Source organism: Microcebus murinus, chromosome 20 (genome assembly GCF_040939455.1).
Source record: "Microcebus murinus isolate Inina chromosome 20, M.murinus_Inina_mat1.0, whole genome shotgun sequence".
NCBI lineage: Eukaryota > Metazoa > Chordata > Mammalia > Primates > Cheirogaleidae > Microcebus > Microcebus murinus.
Window position 1 is genome coordinate 33,736,767 of NC_134123.1, and position 21,957 is coordinate 33,758,723.

At 55.9% G+C, this 21,957-nt stretch overlaps 1 long non-coding RNA gene across 2 annotated transcripts in view; it reads right to left on the reverse strand.

Annotated features, from left to right (window-relative positions):
- Positions 1–643: 643 nt before the first annotated feature.
- Positions 644–21,957, reverse strand: part of LOC105871364 (uncharacterized) — a 39,157-nt gene continuing 17,843 nt past the window's right edge. Inside the window, exons 1-4 of one of the 2 annotated variants that reach the window (XR_001154064.2) lie at positions 12,239–13,347; positions 11,924–12,119; positions 8,555–8,688; positions 644–2,145 (exon numbers count right to left, since the gene is read on the reverse strand). This is a non-coding gene — a long non-coding RNA (uncharacterized LOC105871364). Of the gene's footprint in view, positions 2,146–8,554; positions 8,689–11,923; positions 12,120–12,238; positions 13,348–21,957 lie in introns of those variants that run through there. The other variant, XR_012913719.1, reaches the window with a different exon arrangement.

The window sequence follows — 21,957 nt, forward strand, 5'->3', positions numbered from 1 at the left end:
TCAACACATTTCTGGTTGTATTTCTGTGCAGAGAACATCTGCTTCCCAGAATCTCTAGGGTTTGTAGCGGTGCATGCACCCAGAGAGCTTCGGTCTCTGATGTTCCTGATTCTCGATCCGTGGGTTCCGTGCCACGTTAGCTGCCTTTTGGGTTCTCTCTCTTTACTCCTCTTCTCCGAGGCGGGCGTTCCCCGGGCAAGACAGAGCCCCTGGGAATGACGTACCCGGGGCCCGGGGGGCAGCTGAGAGCCGCGGCTGCTGGTTTCCTGACCGAGCGCCGGGTACAGGCCGTGTCCAGCGGCGCTCGCTGAGAAGCCTGCTCCCCTTCCTCTGGGCGCTTACCTGCCCGCGTGGCAGCGAGGTAGAGTCTGCGGGATGAACACAGGGACATGCCAGCACCCACCTGCCGAGTGGCTAAAATCCCAGACTCCAACACCAAATGCTGGTGGGGTGCAGGGTGCCAGGAGCTCTCCCTCTCCGAGGCTGGGGTAGGAAACACACAGCCGGTGTGCAGGACAGCTTGGTGGTTTCTTACAAAACCAAACACACTGTATCCCAGGGCCCAGGAATTGTGCTCCTGGGTGTCCACCCGAATGAGTTGAAAATTTACCTCTAGGCAAAAACCATGCACACGATGTGAGTAGCAGTGTTATTTATTTATAATCGCCAAACCATGGAAATAGCCAAGATTCGGTAGGTGGGTGGACAAACAAACGTGGCACCTCCGGACAGTGGGCTGCCACTCAGTCATACAAAGAAATGGAGTAGGAAGCCAGGAAAAGATGTGGACAAGCCTTAAATGAGTATTAATAGGCCGGGCCCGGTGGCTCGTGCCTGTAATGCTAGCACTCTGGGAGGCCCAGGCAGGAGGATCGCTCGAGGTCAGGAGTTCAAGACCAGCCTGAGCAAGAGCGAGACCCCGTCTCTACTAAAAATAGAAAGAAATTAATTGGCCAACTAAAAATAGATAGAAAAGATTAGCCGGGCATGGCGGCGCATGCCTGTAGTCCCAGCTACTCGGGAGGCTGAGGCAGGAGGATTGTTTGAGCCCAGGAGTTGGAGGTTGCTGTGAGCTGGGCTGACAAACGCCAGGGCACTCTGGCCCAGGCAACATAGCGAGACACTGTTTCAAAAAAAAAACAACAATGCATATTAGTAAGTGAAAGAAGCCAGTCTCGACAGGGCTACGTATTCTACGATCGCCGCTGTGTGACATTATTTAAAAGGCAAAACTATGAGAATAGCAACAAGATCCACAGTTGTCTGGGTGGGGGCTTTGGGGGCAGTGAAGCTACTCGGTGTGAGGCTGTCATGGCGGGAATATGTCCTGGGACATTTGTCACTGGAACCGTGTAATGCACAGTGACCCCTAATGTAAAGTATGGGCCTTAATTAATAACAACGTATCGATATTCGTATCGACACTAGCTCATCAATGGTGACAAAAGTGCCATGAGATACAGATAATAGGAACGCCCGGGAGTGGGGTGTGGTGCAAAGGGGTTATGTGGAAACGCTGTACTTTCTGCTCAATTTTTCTGTAAACTTAAAATTGTGCTAAAAAAAAAAAAAGTGTGTTGGTTAAAGACAAAAATGTTCTAGGCATGTGACGGATGCCACCGACCAGCAGCCCTCACCGTGCCGGCGACGCTGGTGCCGTCTGCAGGGACGTCCGATCCCCGGGCAAGCTCGCCAGCCACAGAGCGAAGGCAGGCTCCGGGGTCTGCGGCCACACACACAGCCCCATCCGGCTCTCTGGGGACGAAGCGGAGAGCCTGGAACAGCCTGGAATGTGTGCTCGGGAAAGAGGCAGGAGAGAGAAGAGTCCGGGTAGAGAAGGGCACAGTGCCAGAGTCCCCGAGCAGAAAGTTCTCCGTTCACATCTCCGAGAACGTGTGTCCGGGCAGGACGGTGGCCGTGGTCCGTGTGTGTAAGCGGGCCACTCTCTTCACACGGTCTCTTCACACGGTGCATGGTGTATGAAACACCGAGGCCGTGGGTTCTGCGGACGCCTGGCTCCGACGTGGTCCCCTCGCCTCGGCAAACGCTGCGTGTGGGTGTCACATGAGACAGAAAACTGGTCTTCGGGGCAGGGCAGCTGAAGCGCGTGTTAATTGAGCCACAAGAAGGACGTTGACCAGTTTACTACAGGAAAGAAAATCACAGCTCACCACATTAAAAAATTGTATATATAACACAAAACTTGCACTTTTAACCATGTTTAGGTGTAAATTTTAGAGGCATTAATTACTTTCACAATGTTGCCCAACCGTCACCACTACAGTGTTTCCCCGAAAATCAGATCTGCCCATAAGATAAGCCCTGGCAGGATGTCTAAGCATGTGCGCAATAGAAGCCCCGCCCCGAAAATGAGACCTGGCGACGGGCGTGGCTGCGCAGCGCGTCTGCACGACCCGTGCGTGTCGTCGCGGAGCGGGAAAGAAGACGAGCAGCCCTTCTCATCCGCCCCGTGAGAGCTCCGTGGCTCCACGTGAGAGATCGGGGCCGATGGTTCTAAAGGAAACAGAGTCGCAAGAAATTCAGGATGGAACTCGGGGTTTGGAGAGTGATGATGATGTTCCAGAAGAAGACGACTTAATTATATTTGAACAAATGTAGATGGTTGTGCCATACTTTAAAAAAAATAACACATCCCCTGAAAATAAACCCTAGGGCGTCTTCTTGAGGAAAAACAAATATAAGACCCCGTCTTATTTTCAGGGAAACATTGTATCTAGTTCTGAAACTTTTCTGTCTCCCCAAATGGAAACTCCGTAACCATCAAATAGTTAAACAACGACTCCCTGTGTCCCCCTCCTGAATCGATGCTGTCTCTGCACTTGACCACGCTAGCCCTCCCGTGAGGGGCTCAGACGGTGCTTGTCCTCTCGCGTCGGCGCGATACTCCACCTAGCGTGACGCATCAGGGCTCCGTTCTTTCCACGGCTGACTCGAATTCCACTGTGTGGACAGACCACACTTGCGTGTCCGCCACCCACTGATGGACGTTGCTTCCGCCTTTGACTGCCGTGGGGCCTGCTGCCGTTACCACGTGCGCGCAAGTCTTCGCGTGGACGCACGCTTTCAGTTCTCTCGGGCAGAAACCTAGGAGTGGAACCGCTGTGTCACAGGGTAGTTCTATGTTTAAAGCTCGTAGCGTTTCAAAAACGGTGTCTAAATCAGATAAAGGATGTGGTGTGCAAATATTAAAGAGACTTCTGCTTCCGGTGGCAACAACATCAGCCAAGCTGCAGCCGCAACACACCGCGGGCTCGCGGTCTACGCAGGGGGCGGGCTCAGGTTTCTATGGCCGCAATTCCTAGCGTGTTCACACCAGCACCTGGGGCACCTGACGCTGTCGTCTCCGCTGGACAGACGGGAAAACTGTCCCAAAGCTAGTAATGCCGTCAGCGGTGGAGCCCAGCCCTGTCTGAGCCCACAACTTACGCTCTTGCCTGCCGTGTTGGAATTCCGCGTGGCTCTGTGGATTGGAGAACGACAATGACGGTGGCTAGTGAGGACGCAGCGCCTGTCCTCACCACCGACAACGCTGTGCTGTGTGGTTCTCCAGCACTTGCCGGCCCGAGAAACGCATTCGGAACTCAGGGCACACGGGGCAAGATAATGCAGAGGGCATGACTCTGCCTGACTCGAACCGTGCCCGCCCCGGACAGAGCGGTACTGAGCGCTGGCTTTGCTGTTCTCATGCAAGATTTTCTTTTTTTCAGACAGAGTCTCACTCTGTTGCCCAGAATAGAGTGCCGTGGCATCAGCCTGGCTCACAGCAACCTCACACTCCTGGGCTCAGGCGATCCTCCTGCCTCAGCCTCCCGAGTAGCTGGGACGACAGGCAGGCACCACCGTGCTCGGCTAATTTTTTTTATGTATATTTTTAGTTGGTCAATTAATTTCTTTCTATTTATAGTAGAGACGGGGTCTCGCTCTTGCTCAGGTTTTGAACTCCTGACCTTGAGCAATCTGACTGCCTCGGCCTCCCAGAGTGCTGGCTGGGATGACAGGCGTGAGCCCCCGCGCCCGGCCAAGGTTTGATGAAACACGAGGACAGGTCAGATCCCACGTGGGAAGGGAGGGGCTGGCAGACAGGTGCAGCCCAGCACGAGGGTACCAGTTCATACCGCCCACCTTGCCGCCCCACCTGCGTGCGTTTCGTCATTCGGACAGAACGGGACTAGCCTGCATTTAGAATTCGTCCAGTATCCTCTACTGTCCCATCACATGCTCTGGTTGTCACCAGATAACAACATTCAGAACGTGTAAGACCAATATAGACAGTTACTCACCCAAAGATGCTTAAAAAGTCTCCTGCAGGCCGGGCGCTGTGGCTCACGCCTGTAATCCTAGCACTCGGGGAGGCCGAGGCAGGCGGATTGCTCGAGGTCAGGAGTTCAAGACCAGCCTGAGCAAGAGCCAGACCCAGTCTCTACTAAAAATAGAAAGAAATTAATTGGCCAACTAATATATATATAAAAAATTAGCCGGGCATGGTGACGCACGCCTGTAGTCCCAGCTATTTGGGAGGCTGAGGCAGGAGGATCACTTGAGCCCAGGAGTCTGAGGTTGCTGTCAGCTAGGCTGACGCCACGGCACTCACTCTAGCCTGGGCAACAGAGCGAGACTCTGTCTCAAAAAAAAAGAAAAAGTCTCCTACGAGTCAACACGACGTCACATCCTGCTGCCCCCCGAGGTTCACGTGTTTGCAAATAATCGCCTGGTGCCCTCCTAGGCCCCCGTCCTGGGGATGCCGAGGGGGGAGACAGGAGAGGAGGGCTGCCCTGGGAGGCTTCCCCAGCAGTGACCAGAGGCTGGCCAGCGCCGGGTGGCGGGGGCGGTCCGGCCACTCTACCGCGTGACGATGCGATTCGGCGCTGTCAATAAAAGGATAACGCCGGGCTGTGCTCACTCCGGCCTCCTCGGACGGGTCCGCCTGTCTGCGGATTATTAAATTACATGCGTATTTAACCGAAAACAACCATCTCCTCGCTGGTCTCAGAGGGCAAACGTAGGGGAGGTATTTTGATTCTGTCGTAGCTTTAAAGCTAAACACCAAAACCTCGTTTTTTCATCTCCACGTTGATTCTGCCGCAGAAATACACACTGCGGTGTGCTACAATCATTGCCCGACCATCGGAGCCTCAGATGTACTTGTAGGTATGTTTATTTGGTTTTCAGCTGCGTCTTCCCCTTAACAATCAGGATCACATGTCCAATCTCAAAGGGGAGGGTGATCCCGGCCGGCATGAGAATTTGGCAAACGCTACGATCGGTTTAACGTCAACAAATGGCTTCCACAGGAGGATTCGGAATTTTATACTTTGCAAAAAAAAAAAAAAAAAAGATAGTTTTGTTGTTGCTGTTGTTGCATCCCACATATTGTTAGGAACAAACTATTTTATTTGAAAAAATAAAAATAAGAGCCCTGCCTTTTTATGGGCAAACTAGTTCAGCTCTGTGTATATTACGCCACATGAAAGCAGTTTTGCCTTCGTTTGCGGCTGCCTGATTACAAAGACAAGATCTTTAATTAAAATCGGTTTGGTTGTGTGTATTTCTTTCAAAGAAAGCCATCGAAATAGCATTTGTGACTCATTACCTTCTTAACAGCGATGCTATGCCGTTTGTCTCGTTACCCAGCCCGTTTGGACGGGGACGCTGCCCTTGGAGGACCGGGGACTGTGCCAGGGAGGGGCCTGTCTCCCCCTGCAGTGGCTTTCTGCAGCTGTGGCTTTGACCTGGGCAGTGAGTTTGGGTCTGACCCATTATTCTGAGGGCCAGGAAACCTCCGGGTCCGAACTGAGCTCGGGAGGGCAGGGCCGAGGCCGCCTCGAACCAGCTGGCATCGTTTGGGGGGAGGCCCTGGCCCGGGGGAGTGGGGGGCACCAGGGATGGCCCGCTCAGCCCCGGCGGGAAGGCAGGGGGCGGCCGGAGCTGATTTTCTCATTATCCCCAGATGCTCAGGGTGGATTTGGGAGTCACATGGCTTTCGGGAACCGTTTCCAGCCCAGGAACAAGATTGCCTGGATCCGAGGGCTGTCTAACATGTTAGCAAAATTAGTGCTTAGCAATATTTTTGAGAATCCTGTGGTTGGGCGTTTTGTGTTTTTTCCTCTGCCAAAACAAGCTTGCTAACTTCTTTGCCTCTCTGTGAGCTGCAGAGGCAGGCGAGGGGGCTCCAAATCATTTGCACATTTCACTTCCACGGAGCCCCGGAGAGCACGATCCCAGAGGCCGGTGACGGGAAGCCAGACTCCTTGGGCATGGCTGTTGATGACAGGGTGACCCAGGCTCACCCCCTCCACCCTACACCTCCGTTTTCCACCTGACCCCAGCGGCAGCTGCTCCTTCCACCTCCTCTCCCCTGAGCAGAGAGATTTTAAGAATTGAACCGAGGAAATTTGAACCTTTGACGTTCATAAGTGCACATGGCTATTTTGCACTCCCCCCTGCTCTCCTCCTAGGCAGGACTTGCCATATACCAATCCCTTGGGCAAGTTGCGGTGACGAGAGCTAAGATTTAATGAGCATGTACTATGCACCAGGTCCTGGGCTCTACGCTTTGTGTTCACTGATGCATTTAACCCTCATGATAACCTGAAACCAGATGGCTAAGGTTGAATCCTAGCTCTGCTGAGCTGTGTGGCCTTGGGCAAGTTGCTTAACCTCACTGGGCCCCAGAAAGACTTACACAATGGGGAAAATAACGTGACCGTCCTCAAAATGTTGTCAAGTCAATGGGATTAAATATCCAAAGCTCTTGGCCGGGCCGGGTGGCTCATGCCTGTAATCCCAGCACTCTGAGAGGCCGAGGAGGGAGGATGGCTCAAGGTCAGGAGTTCAAGACCAGCCTGAGCAAGAGCGAGACCCCATCTCCACTAAAAATAGAAAGAAATTAATTGGCCAACTAAAAATATATAGAAAAAATTAGCCGGGCATGGTGGCTCACACCTGTAATCCCAGTACTCTGGGAGGCCAAGGCAAGAGGATTGCTCAAGGTCAGGAGCTCAAAACTAGCCTGAACAAGAGCGAGACCCCGTCTCTACCATAAATAGAAAGAAACTAATTGGCCAACTAAAAAATATATAGAAAAAAATGAGCCGGGCATGGTGGCGCATGCCTGTAGTCCCAGCTACTCGGGAGGCTTAGGCAGGAGGATCGCTTGAGCCCAGGAGTTGGAGGTTGCTGTGAGCTAGGCTGACGCCACGGCACTCCAGCCCGGGCAACAGAGTGAGACTCTGTCTTTAAATAAATAAATAAATAGATCCAATGCTCTTAAGGGTGTCACTGGGTGTGTGACGAGCCCCCTCCCAGCGTCAGCTATAACTCCCCATTTTCTGGGGGCAAAGTAACTGCCCGAGAACACGCAGTGAGTCAGCAGCAGAGCTGGGACTTCGGGGCGAGACACCCAGGCTTGTGACCGCTAGGCCAGAGCGCCCGGTACAGAAGCCGCAGCTGCACAGCGCCGCCACTATTTGGGGGGTCTTTGCACAGAGCCTCCTCGCGCCAGCCAGCGATTTCCTCAGCCGCTGGGCGTGGCTGCGCACACGCGCACCGCACACTGAGCTTCCCGGAGGGCAAGGCCCGTGCACCGGGCACCTGTGTGTGAAGGAAAATATTAAATGACGAGTGTTCACTGTCATCCCCCACCCAGCCTTCTACGAGAGAAAGGAGGTTGCCTTTACCTGGCCGATTCCCCGGCCAAGGTGTGCTGAGCGGGCAGGTGGGGCAGGTGTGACCGGGTGGGAGCAGGTGCAGCAGGGGGAAGCTGGGGCAGGTGAGGCAGGTGGGGCAGGTGGGGCGGGTGGGGCAGATGGGGCAGGTGTGACCAGGTGAGACCAGGTGCAGCAGGGGGAAGCTGGGGCAGGGAGAGGCAGCACCGTGCGTAACAGCCAAGATGTGGGACCACCCGACGGCCGGGCGGCGGTGGCGCTTGGTTAAATAAACCGGGATGAAACACCACGCCACTGCCTGGGCAGAGCTGGAGGGAGAGGGCGACGTTTGTGTGCCGGCAGGGCGAGGGGCCAGCGGCACCGCCGTGGGAAGCAGAACCTCGCAGGAGTGTGTACGATCCGCTAACTCTGACGGGCGGGCATACCAACACGTATGACTGCATTCTCTTTCGTGTGCATGAGGAAACTCTGCAAGAAGGAAAGTGGTTCCCCGTGAAACGGGCAGGGAGAGGAGCTGACGAAAGCTTGGCAGGCGGGAGTGAGCCACAGGCACCTGCGTGTGCACATGCGAATCTGCACAGACATCCTGACCTCTGTCATATATCATACATTTAATTAATAAACATGTATATATATGAACTTATTTGCATAGGGGAACCTGTGCACACCTAATAACAGAGTTGAAAATGCCATGAAGCGGAACATTTTATGGCCGTAAAGAAACGCACAGTCCTAACTGGAGATTTCACATCCCACTCTGGGTAGCTCATAGAGCGATAGGCAATAAAAAAAAAAAATCAGTAAAAGTGCACGAGATTTGAGCAGCGCCAGCAGCCCCTCTGACCAAGTGGGACTTACGGAATACTCACCCTGCCAGCGTGGAAGGCTCGCTCCTGCTGAGCGCACGAGATGTCCACCCAGACCGGCCTCGTGCTGACCGCGGACAGGCCGGGCCCCACCGCAGAGGACGGAACGGACGGAGTATGTTCTACGGCCACAGCGTCTGAAAAAAAATCCGAAATACTTGAACATGAAGGAAGACACGTCTAAATAACCTGAAGGTCCCAGGGGAGACCACGCAGGACAGGGGGTCGGAGAGCAGGAACACTCAGGCCGCCAGCAACCAAACGCTGGCTCAGCCGAGCACGTGTGTTCTCCGAGGACGAAGAGCTCGCCGCCAGCCCCCGCCGTCCAGAGGAACACGCCTGGGCGCCGTCGCTGGCCCGGACGAGGTGGGGCTTCCCGGGGCCTCCCTCTCTAGCGCCGGCCAGAAGCCCAGCCTCCCTGGGCTGTCCACCCCACCAGCTTCGTGCCGCGGCGGGCAGGGAGGGTGACCCTTCAGCCTGGTCCGGGAACCATTCCGTACGCGAAAATAGAAGCTGTGCTTTTATCCGAGGAATAGGGGCATAATCACCAAATGCACATGAAATCACTTAAACTCTGGGAGCCGACAGAACCCTTGGTTTAATTACACAGTGGGGCTGTGTTCTGCTAAAAACAATTGCATTATACATCTACACGCACACACATGCACACACCCACACACATACACACACACATGCACACACCCACACATGCACACACCCACACACATGCACACACCCACATGCATGCACACACCCACACACATACACACACATGCACACACCCACACACATGCACACACCCACACACATGCACACACCCACACATGCACACACCCACACCCATGCACACACCCACACACATACACACACATGCACACACCCACACACATGCACACACCCACACACATACACACACATGCACACACATGCACACACCCACACACATGCACACACCCACATATGCACACACCCACACGCATGCACACACCCACACATGCACACACCTACACACATGCACACACCCACACATGCACACACCCACATGCATGCACACACACACACGCATGCACCCACCCACACATGCACACACACACACACATGCAGACCCTGCCCAGCCTCCAGGAACAGCCAGCAGGACTTTCTTACCCCACCCACCCTCCTGCTCTGAGATGGGAGGATATATTTGGCCTCTTGCGGGATGAAGATATTTTTAAGTTAGATATTTGTTTACACGGTTCAGTATTCCAAAGTCCACAAGGACAGAGCATGGATTTCTTTCCTTCTGTCCTTTCCCCAGGCTGCCCAGCCCCGCAAAGGCACTGGGGGCTCCTTCTCTTGCATGCCCTTCTTCTTTTTTTTTTTTTTTTTTTGAGACAGAATCTCACTCTGTCTCCCGTGCTAGAGTGCCGTGGCGTCAGCCTAGCTCACAGCAACCTCCAACTCCTGGGCTCAAGCGATCCTCCTGCCTCAGCCTCCCGAGTAGCTGGGACTACAGGCATGCGCCACCATGCCCGGCTGATTTTTCCTATATATATTAGTTGCCCAATTAATTTCTTTCTATTTATAGTAGAGACGGGGTCTCGCTCTTGCTCAGGCTGGTCTCGAACTCCTGACCTCGAGCGATCCGCCCTCCTCGGCCTCCCAGAGTGCTGGGATGACAGGCGTGAGCCACCGCGCCCGGCCTGAACACCGCGCACACAGCAAACCATCCGTCCATCCACCGTCCCTCTTCCAGGAGGAGATGGCCCTCCCCGCAGAGGGACGTGTGAGCTCTCCGCCCAATCTCTGCTCCCAGGAAGCAGCGGACGACGCCCCTGTCCCCAACAAGTCAGCTGGCCTCCCGCGGCAGGACTCCCCGTTGGAAGTCGGAGAAAGGCCTCATCTGCAAGGAGGGCCGCTGGAGGTGCCCGCACCTCGCTTGGGCTGCCGCGCCCGGAGCCGGGCCACGCTCAGGCCCCGCCCTCCCCGAGCAGCGGCATGAAAGGCCCCTTTTGTGGCAGGACAGGGCTCGGAGGCTGCACAATGCTCTCTTGTCAGAAGCCCTCCGAGGGCTGCCCAGCAGCGGGCGAGAAGGAAGGGAGCAATTTCGCAGCCGTTTCCGTGGCACCGTGGATGCGGCGGGGACTCACGTTTCCAGGCTCCTTCCTGCGGCTGCCCCGGCCGGCTCCGGCCCCCGAGAAGCCCAGGGGTGCGGGGCACAGAGCCTGGGCGCCGACACGGTCACCGGGAAGCCCACAGAGCTGTGGCCGCCACTCTTGGCCGGCCAGAGGACACGAGGCCCCGGGGTGCGGTGGCCGGGGTGGAATCCAGATCCTCAGTTGCACGCGGTTCCGCTCTTCCTGTTATTCTAAGGCGAAGTGCTTCGCGCATTTGGGAAGGGTTATTAACGCGGGTGTGTTGGGCGGCCCGTGGTCGGAGCTGGTTTCTGCCGGCTTGGCTTGCGGGGAATCTCGTTGGCGGACCCCAACGTTGAAGGAGCCGGCAGAAGGGCTCCGGCTGCGCAAAAGCCGCTGGCGAGCGTTCAGGCCGGCTCCGCGCCCTGGCTCTGCCCCGGAGAGACCTGCGCCGCCGAGCTGCAGACGCGGCGCTCGCTTCTCTGGGATCCCCTCCCGGATCCCGGCCTCCCCGGACGGCTCCCTCCCCGGGACGCCAGAGCCACCCCACGACCGCTGAGGACCCGCCGGACTCACTAATTTCTGTTCGCTCCGGTGGGATGAAAGTCTGGGATTTTATGTTGGCTTAGGGCTAGCCCGAAGGCAAACTGATAATTGATTTCTTTAAAGACCCGGCATTCAAAAAATTCTTTTCATGTTTCTCCAAAGCATTTTGACAGGCGCAGATTCTCCCGACATTCCAGAGAAGAGAGACGGGGATTATGTCCCGCCTCGGATAAGGGGAGGCATCGGTCGGGAGCGGCAGGAGACCTCCATTTCTCGAGAGAGGAATTCAGGGTTGGGATTAAGACTCCCGGGTGTGCGTCCTGCCCTCGGCTGTCAGCCCCGGGTCTGACATAGGGACGGACAGTGACGTCCGAGGGTGGCGCATGCTATAGGCTCAGGAAAACGGACAGCAGAGCCAGAGGCCCTGGCTTCGGTTCCTGACGGCTCCAGGTACTAGCCATGTGACCCTGAGCCTTACCTAACCTTCGGGGCCTCAGTTTCCTTATCTGTAAAATGGGTATAGTAACATAACAGTACCCAGCTGTATAACTGAAGGAGTTAAGACTTAGAAGGGGGGGTCGAAGGCTGCCTGCCTGTGATGTTAATAAATGCCCGGTAAGTGTTGCTATGGTCACCCTCCCTTCCCGTGTCTGTGTGATGGCTCTGCTGTCCTCCCACCGGCAGGGGCCCGCTCTAAGAGAAGGCTGCCCACCTGTGGACTTGCCAGGTGGCAGCCAGGCCAGAAAACAGTCGAGGAGGCTCTGACTTCTCGCCACACGGACAAGCTCAGACATGAAGAATGACGCCCGAAAACCTTCATGTGTCAATCAGCCCCTCGGGTTATTCTAAGCGGCTGGGCGTGAGAGGAGACACCAGCAGAGCGGCTCCCGCCTGGCAGTCCCCAGAGCCTGCAGGGAAGAGGGACTCAGTCAGGTACGGCGTGATCCAGCCACAAGCCCCGCCATGTCAGGTTCTCATGTCAAAGCGGGCAGGCTGCAGGGGCCCAGAGGTCCAGTCGAATACTCACCTGGACGTTGCTGCACGGGTGTTTGGTAGATGTGGCCAGACTCCACAGTCAGAAGGCTTTAAAGAAAGCAGATTACCCCCTCCCCCCAAAAAATGTGGGTGGGCCTCATCCAATCAGGCGAAGGCCTTAAGAGCAAAATCCGAGGTCTCCCTGAGATGAAGGAATTCCGCCTCAAGACCACAGCATCCGGCCTGGGTTCCAGCCTCGTGGCCCACCCTACAGGTTTCAGACTTGGCACCTCCCCCCCCTCGAAATCATGTGAGCTGATTCCTTAAAATTGATGTCTCTGTGTCTCTCCATCTGTGGTGCTGATACAGCCCCTGTGATCGAGGTGAGCGGGAGGCAGAAGGGGAGGCCCCCTCGCCACTGGTATAATAAGATGAACAAGCGCTGGCTGGTTGCTGGGCACGCTGCTAAGGGATCGCAGGTTGTCCCATTTAAGCCAACCAATCACCTTCCTCTGTTTCTCGAGACTTCAGATGAGATGCTGCCACAGCAGAGGATGGGATGCCTGCATTCGCATTTTAAGGTTATTTCTAGATTTCCCTAGCGAGTTCAGCTGTTGATACTCCTACCAATCATAGATTTAATCCAATGGGTGAAAAATAGTATTTCATCATCTTTTATTTATTGTGGTAAAAATCCCATAACATGAACTTTACCATCTTAACCATTTTTTTTTTTTTGAGACAGGGTCTTGCTCCGTTGCCCAGGCTAGAGTGAGTGTAGTGGCATGATCACAGCTCAATGCAGCCTCCGACTCCTGGGCTCAAGTGATCCTCCTGCCCCGGCCTCCCGAATAGTAGCTGCGACTACAGGCACTAGCCGCCGTGTCTGGCTAATTTTTTAAAATTTTTTCGTAACGTTGGGGGTCTCGCCACATTGCTCAGGCTGATCTCAAACTCCTGGCTTCAAGTGATCCTCCCGCTTCAACCTCCCAAACTGCTGGGATTACGGGCGTGAGCCACTGCACCTGGCCCATCTCCACTACTTTAAGTGCACAGTTCAGCAGTGTTAAGTGTATTCACATTATTGTGAAACAGACCTCCAGAGATTTTCCATTTTGCTAATCAGAAACTCTGTATCCATTAAACAATGACCCCGTTTCCCCTCCCCCGACGCCCCATGTAACCATCATTCTAATTTCTGTTTCTACGAGTTTTACCACTCTAAGTCCCTCATATAAATGGGAGTATTTGTCCTTTGGAGACCGGCTTGTTTTATTTAGCTACAATGACCTCAAGGTTCGCCCATGTTGTAGCACGTGTCAGAATTTCCTTTTAGCACTGAATAATATTTCACCGTTGTGCACCCCGCATTTTGTTTATCCGTTTGTCTTCAGCGGACACCTGGGCTGCTTCCACTTCTTGGCTGTCGTGAACGGTGAGGTCTCAAATATCCCTCTGAGATCTGCTGTCAGTTCCTTTCGATGCATGCCCAGAAGCGAGTACCTGGGTGGGGGAGGGTGGTGCTTTGTTATTGACATTTCCTCGAGAGTCCCCGTGGGGCTGGACCCACTTCCCTGTCCTTCCTGGCCAAGTCATACATATTATCTTTAGCATCACAGCCGTGGGTGGCATCTTTGCCTCTGTGTCTGGCTGGCCACACACCGCCTGCCACCCTGCTCCGCACAGAGGTGATGTCTGGCACACTCTGACGCAGGTTCTGGACCTCCGGAAGGTACCCGAGAGATGGCATTTATTCGTCATTTGCTGGGTGAATAAACAGCTGCTGAAAATCGGTGAGCCGTGGGTGAAGGAGAGCAGGGCACGAAGGAAAGCCCTCATCTCCTACCCATAGCAATTTCGCTTTCCACTGCCACTGAACCGAAAAGAGAACAGGACAGGGGGAGTGTTTGGTTTGGGGTCTGGCAGGAGGCTTTGAGGCGAACAATGCAAGCGGGACATTGCCAAGGAAAGGGGGTGGCTTTGGCTTCCTGTGGACGGTCACCTCACACAGCCTGCCGGCAGCAGCACGGCAGCCCCAGGGCCACCTCCTGCTGGGAGCTGCCTCCAGGCCCCCCCCCCCCAGGCCTTGAGCGAGCCGCTCTGGAGGGCTGTTTACAGACAGCTCCTGCAGCAGCTGGAAAAGCACGATGCACGGGCACTTGCCCTCTGCAGAGCCTGGCGCCTCAGGTGCAATCAGTGCGGCTCTCCTCGCCCCCCCAGGTAGAGAGTGGGCTATCATCTCAAAGGACAGACAGCCAGAGCCTTGCCGTGCTGGGGGTGTGGGGTGTGGGGTGGAATTAGCTGTGTACAAACGAGCAACACGAAGCCAGTGATGGCCCATAACTGCTATGGAGGATCCACAACACACTCAGGTCTGGGGCTTTGCCAGGCAAAGACCCACCAGCCTTTCTACAACGATTTCCCCAGGCAGCAGAAAAGTCGGGAGATGCTGAGCCTGTTCCCGGAACACCAGTTCCCTCCCTCGCAGAGAACCTTCACTCTCCCCCAGTTACCCATTTCCCTGACTTTCCTGGCACTGGAATGTTCCGCCAGGAAAAAAAAAAAGGCTCCTTTCAATAAAAAAAAATACATTCCCCAGACTCCCTTGCAGCTAGCTGTGGTCACATGACCAAGTGCTGGCCAATGGGGCATGAGCAGAGGAGGAAGGGATATTTACAACTTCCCGGCCATGCCTGCAAGGAAAGGCGTGTGTTATGGTGACAGCCCAAGCATTGAACAGCCACTACCGCGCAGGCTCTGAGAGATGACACAGGCTGGCCATGGCGAGCCCCGGCCGTGCCAATGTGCGTTAGCCTGGGCACGCCTGCCCCTGGGCCAGAAAGGGGAGTTGGGGTGAGTGGCGCAAGTGGAGGCTGCATCCCGTGGTTGGCAGATGAACCAGGGAGACAGAAATTCTGGGTCCCAGGCACAGGGGACTGCCGAATCGGCCCACACGCCGCACACCTGGAGCACTGCACACCTGGAGCATTGTTCCAAGTTATCCTGGAACTTCATTGCAGCAGCCAAGCCTGACTCTACTAACACATCTCCCACCCCACTTCCCTCCTCCCACTCCAGTTTTGCTTTCCAGGCTAATGAATGGAACCGTTTCCTGCTGCGACAACTATCATCCCAGCACAGCCGAGGCGCTTTGAGCAGCTATTGCCGGCTGTGCTGGGCTGAGTGGTAGCCTCCCCCCGAGAGAAAAAACAGATGTCCACATCCTGAGCCCCGGCACCTGCGGAGAATGAACAGGGGTCTCTGTGGATATGTGTGTAGGGGTCTCGGGGTGACGCCGCCCTGGTTTGGGGTGGGTCCTTACGAGAGATTGAAGAAGAAAAGGCGCGGAGATGGAGGAGGCGGCTGCCTGGAACAGAGGCAGAGGTTCGGGCGAAGCTGCCGCAGGCCAAGGACTGTCCACCAGAGCCAGCGGAGGCCAGAAGAGGCAGGAAGGATCCCGGGCCCCTCGGTGGGAGCACGGCCCTGCCAACGCCTTCCCCGCAGACGCCTGGCCTCCAGGACTGGGAGAGAACAACCGTTCTGCTGTCTCAAGTTGCCCAGTTTGTGGTAATTAATTTGTTCTGGCAGCCCCGGGACACGCACACACCGGGGCTACTATTTTTCTCTGCCACCTGGGAAATTTTTGTCCCCTTCCTGCTGAGGAGAACGTGTCTATGTGGACAAGTAGTCGAGGGGCATTGCCACTGGCCCCCCCAGTTGTCTGAGTGCCCCCCCAGGGTTCTCTGAGTGCACACCCCGCGCCTCCCGCCCCATCCAGGCCCAGCCCCAAGATCCTGCCGCCCCCCCCCTCGCCGGCCTCACTCCCTCCTCCCAGCCCCCCTCTGACGACGGGTGCAGGTGGGGGGTGGGGGACCCACCGTGACCTCTGTGAGATTCCGGGACCTGCTCCGGGGGTCCTGCCTCTTGACACGGAAAGGGCGGGGTCCCCCTCCGAGCCTCAGGACCATCCGGACGCCGCACGCTCCGAGAGCCTGTTTTGGAAATCAAGAGCTCTCTGCCCGCATTCCGACCATAGCACCCTAATCCCTCCTCCGGGAGCTGCTGCCGTCCGGGCGGCCGAGCCGGCCAGACGCGAAGGCCATGCGGGTCATGGAGCACACGGAGCAGAACACAGAACACACGGAGCACACGGAGCACACAGAGCACACGGAGCAGAACACAGAACACACGGAGCACACGGAGCACACGGAGCCGCTGCGGGAGGGACCTGAGCGGGGGGCTCAGGCACACGGTGTGCGCCGTGTCACGCACACACGCCCACGCCAGGGGCCCAGGGAGGGGGAGAGGGACGGTGTGGGGGCGCCCGGACCCCCGCTCAGGGCCTCTGGGGCGGCCTGCTCCCCTCTCGTGCTGAGTCCTGCTCGCGTGGCCCCCCTGGAGCAAGCGCCACCGAGCGCCTGGGTTCCGGGGCTCCAGACGCCCAGCTGCGCCCAACACGCCCAACACGCTAGGGGTCAAGGGCTTGCGGGGCCCTTGACCCCTAACGTAAGAGAAGCTGACCCCTCGGGGTTTCCCCAGACCTTGCCGCCCCTGAGGCCGGGCTGCAGAAGGCGGCCCCCGCTCACTGGGCCCCTCGCTCCCCGGCGTCCTCGCGTCACTGCGGGGTAGCCGTCTCGTTCTCGCGGAGGGTGGGGCCCCGCGTGCCTGGCACTCGGCAGGTGCACGTGCGTGTCGGGGAGGCTGAGGGGCAGCCCCCACACCCCCAGCAGCGCCCCCATCGTCACCATGTGCATGGATCATGAGGATGTCGAGCTCCAGGACCTCTGAGCTGGCACCACACCGGGTGTCGGGAGGTTACGACCTCCAGGAACGAGGCTGGACACTTGCTGCCCCCAGGACAGGGACTTGTAGAAGGGGCAGAGGACACCAAACAAGGGACATGCTTTATTTTTTTTTTAAATTTTTTTAGAAAGAGTCTCACTCTAGAGTGCCGTGGCATCAGCCTAGCTCACAGCAACCTCAAACTCCTGGGCTCAAGCGATCCTCCTGCCTCAGCCTCCCGAGTAGCTGGGACTACAGGCATGCGCCACCACGCCCGGCTAATTTTTTCTATTTTTAGTTGTTTGGCTAATTTCTTTCTATTTTTCATAGAGACGGGGTCCTGCTCTTGCTCAGGTTGGTCTCGAACTCCTGGGCTCAAGCGATCCTCCTGCCTCGGCCTCCAAGAGTGCTAGGATTACAGGCGTGGGCCACCACGCCCGGCCAAGGAGCATATTTTAGATGGTGACAAGTGTAGCACCGAGAAGAAAATAAACTGGGGGGACATGAGCAGTAGGGAGGGCGCCTTGTAGGTGGGACGGCCCCTGCGAGGAGGCGGGGCTTGACCCGAACCAGGGAGACAGGGAAGGAACCAACTAGGGACGGAGACAGGGAGCCAAGGGGAGTCCACCCCCAAAGCCTCCTCTTGGGGCGCCAGGCCCCCACTCTTCAGGGGGACAGTGGCACTCTGGGGTCCTAGTTCTGCATGTGCCGCTGTGGCAAAGCGACGTCACCTCTCTGTGCCTCAGTTTCCCCTGTCGAGTGGGGTTGATGCTAGCAATAGTCTGGCCACCCAGCACCATGGAGGATTGGATAGATTAATGCCCGGCAATGCGGAGAAGGGTGTTTGTTCCCAGATGTTCGGGGAATCGTAGGAGCACTGGGGAATTTGCAAAGCCATGGGTGCTGCCCGGGCCACTCAGGGGGCTGGAGGTTCCCACTGGCGTGTCCCCAGGCCCGGGGACAGATGGGGTCTCAGGGAACAAATTATCCCAGAGGGTGGGGGTCCCGCCTGCATCTGTGCCCTCAGAGGCCCAGGGCAGGCAAAGCGCCCCCCAAACCCAGCTCGCACCGGCAGCCGCTGAGCAGGAGCCGGCGCCGCGCCCGGAGCCAGCGGGCTGCCTGCACTTCTCGGAAAGGCTCCGCTCCCGTCCCCCAAAATGAGCAAAACCCCAAACCCCACAGACGCACAGACGCGCCACACACACCACGGTCTGCAGCCCCCGCCCTGTTTCCACGCCGGTGGGAGCCGCGGATCATCCAAGTGCACTGAACCCTTTCTGTTTGCTTCATGAAAAATGTGTTCTGTTTGTGTTAGCCGCACTGTTTGTTGTTTAAAAGAATGAAATAACTAAAGCAAGAGGAACTCCGCGTAGTCCTGGATTTTTATCTTTATCGGCACATGAGATGTACGGATAAAACTAGACCTGTCGCCAGTTGCACCAACGCCCTGTAATGGATTTTATGCGTTGCGCACTGATTTGCAACGCCCTGCCTTTTATCTAACAAATGCACATATGTGCCGATATGTGAAAAATCAGATGTCTAACCCGCATTGCTCTCCTGTGGCTGCCGTCACAAATGGCCACTACCCGGGTGGCTTAAAGCACTAGCAATGTGTGTGTCCTCCCACAGTTCTGGAGCCGGAAGCCCGAAAGGTGACAGCAGGTGACAGCAGGTGACAGCAGGGCTGGTCCCTTCTGAAGGCTCTGAGCCAGCATACGGTCCCAGCTCCTGGCGTTACCAGCATCCTGGGCGTTCCTCGGCGTGGACCGTTTGTCACTCTGTCATCATGTGGCTTTCTCTGTGTGTCTCCGTCTGTGTTCTCTCCAGGTGTCTGTCTCTGTCACTTTCTAAACGATTTTCTCTGCCCATCTTTGTCCAACCTGGACAAAACAGCAGGACAACGGGCGTAGACCTGCTCTGCCCCAGGACGCACGGCCACCTTTGTCATGCTGTCCCCACTGGGCTAGAGTTACTTATCAGGAACCAGGGTCTCCGTCATACCTACAGCAGCTGGTCCTCAGCCTCCTCACTGGGGACCTCCCTCTGCCTCTGTTTTGGGGACCACGCTTTGGGGGGCACAGTGGCACGTCGTGGGATGGAACAGGACACACGGTGATGAAAATGAACGAGCCGGCTCTGTGCAGCGACCTGGCGGATTCTCACAAACGTGGCGCAGAGAGAAAGGGGCATGCGCAAAACGGCACGTTCTGCAGGATTCCACAAATACCACGTTCAGAATCAGGCGGGACTGTCCCTGTGGCTCCACACCAGGAGAGGGGTCACCTGGGAGCCGTGGGGGCTGCAGGGGCTTCTGGAGGATGGAGGGGACGTGTCCAGATCCGCTCACAAGACGGTGCTTCCTTCGAGAAAACTCGTTGAGCTGATTTGTGGGCTTCTCTGTATATATGTTCTATTGCAATAAAAAGTTTACTTTTAAAAATGTAAATCAGATTTTTTCTGGTCATCTCTGGCTGCATAACAAATCATGCCAAAATGCAGTGGCTTTAAACAACAGTCTTTTATGATTCCTCACAGTTCCTGCGGGTCAGAAATCCGAGAGGGGCCTGCTGGGTGGCTGTGGCTCAGGGTCCCCCACGCGATCGGGTGGGGGAGGGGGGCTGGGCTGGGGGCGTCGGGAGGCTCCTTCACTCCCGAAACTGGCACCTGGGCTGGGAAGACTCAAGCAGCAGAGAGGGGCTGGAGCAGCAGAGGCTCTGGAACTTTCTCCCATCTTTACGTGGCTTCTCCACGAGGTCTCTCCCGCCTGGTGGCTTCAGGGTAGCCAGACCCCCTTAGTAGGCAGCTCAGGGCCCCCAGGGCGTGTGTCCTGAGAGAGTGCCAGGCAGAAGCTGCTCACCTGGCCCCGAAAGTCACCCGGCATCACTTCTGCCACAGTCTGGCTGGCGAGGTGGCCTCAGGGGCCTGCCGGGTTTCCAGGGAAGAAGCCACAGACCTCACCTCTCAGACAGGGAGCATCCCCGCGTCTGCAGGGCCGGGTCTAAACCACCAGCAGAGTGGGACCGCCTGGCCCCCAGCGCCCACTCTCCTTTTCCCATCCACCTTCCGATTCCGGAAAGTAAAAGAACCACATTTCCCAGGCTCCTTTGCAGCCAAGGTGCTGGAAAGGATGAGACTCAGCCAAGGAGATGCGGTCGCAGGAGACCAGGGTAGACGCCAGGCAGCTGGGGCAGAGCCCCGCTCTGGGCCGTGCAGGTGCCCGCAGCGTGGAGACCTGGGGCTCCTGCAGTGGCACCCCAGCACCCAGGCACCTGCTTTGGGGTGTCAAGAGGCCAGTGGGCGGTGCCTTCCCGATCAAGGATTGCAGCCACAGCTGTTTGCACGTCAGTTCTGTGTGGTCACAAGAGACATTCCTGGGCGCCCAGAGCTGAGCGCACCCATCCGGCCTTTTCAATGACTTTGGAAACCCCTAGTCCCCTGCATCAAATGCCATCTACTCAAAGTACCTCGAGTGGTATCAGTCATGTCACCTGCTGTCATCTTAGTATCTGAAAAGGTGGAGAGGGTGCGACCGTGGACAGTCACATGTCTATAGGTATTCCAGCCAATCCCAAAACATCCTGGGAAAATAGGAAACTCCAGCCAATCCCAAAACATCCTGGGAAAATACGAAATTCCAGCTCACCAGACAGGGGTCCTCAAACTTGTTAAACAGGGGGCCGGTTCACTGTCCCTCAGACCGTTGGAGGGCCGGACTATAGTTTAAAAAAAAAAACTATGAACAAATTCCTATGCACACACTGCACACGTCTTATTTTGAAGTAAAAAAACAAACGGGCAAAAACACCCGCACGTGGCCCTCGGGCTGTAGTTTGAGGACGCCTGAGCTAGAAGCGCTGGCCACGCACCTGAAAGCATCCAGATATTTGGGAGCTGCAGGTGTCTGCTGCCGTGCTCACCTGCTTTACCCAGATGTGAGGTGTAAGGCTTGTTTGGCTGCCTTAAATGATTTTCCCACAACGGTGCTACGGACTGAATGTGCCCCCGCCCGCCTCGAAATTGAAATGTTTGCCCCCCAAGGTGATGGTATCAGGAGGTGGGGCCTTGGGAGGGGATTAGGCCATGAGGGTGGTGGCCTAGGATGGGATCGGTGCCTTTATGAAAAGGACCCTGCAGAACTCTCTCACCCTCTTTCTGCTACGAGGACACGTGAGAAAACAGAGGTCTATGACCAGGAAGACAGCCCAGGCCACGGTGCTCTGTGGCAGCATTGCAAACCGACAAAGGCAAATAGCAAACACTAAATTATTTTGCCCTGCTATAGGACATGATTTAAAATAGGACCAGAAGTCTGCATCAGTTCTGAAATCTCATCCCTTGCTGTGCAAATTGGACAAGCCAGTGACCCTTTCTGGTCTCACATTTCTGACTGTAAAATGATGGAGGGGCCAGATCGTATCAGTTTCCTGCTAGCTTCAAATGCCTAGGATGCCTTCCCACTCTTCTCGGGGTTCGTGTGCAAGTCTCTTTAATTCATCCTTTCGGCCAAGGAACTCTGCCTCAGGCCCCAGTCGCGCCATGTTGGTCCCTGTGAGCTCAAGAAAGGTGAGTGTAATTTTTTTTTATCATGGAAAAATAAATAAATAAAACACACAAAAGTAAAGAAAATAGTATAACCAGCCTCCATCTGCTCTTTCCCAGCTCCAACCATTTATCAGCTCCCATCTCATCTTGTTCCATTTCCACCCCTTCCCATGGCCCCTGGCCCCGGATTATCTGGAAGAAAAATCCTGTCTGGACAGATTTCACTTAATGTCTTGGAAAGACCAGGACAGAGCTGGTTTTGATGGTGACGCAATTGCTGGTCCAATCAAACGGTTTGCATCCAAGATTGCCTTTAAATGTCGGTCACCTCTTCACGAGTTCTGTTTGGAAAAGAGTCCTTATGAAGAACAGACGCTCCGGATGACTCACAAACGCTAAAATGCAAATATGAACACCCCCCCTCCCCTCCCTCTTTTTAGAAAG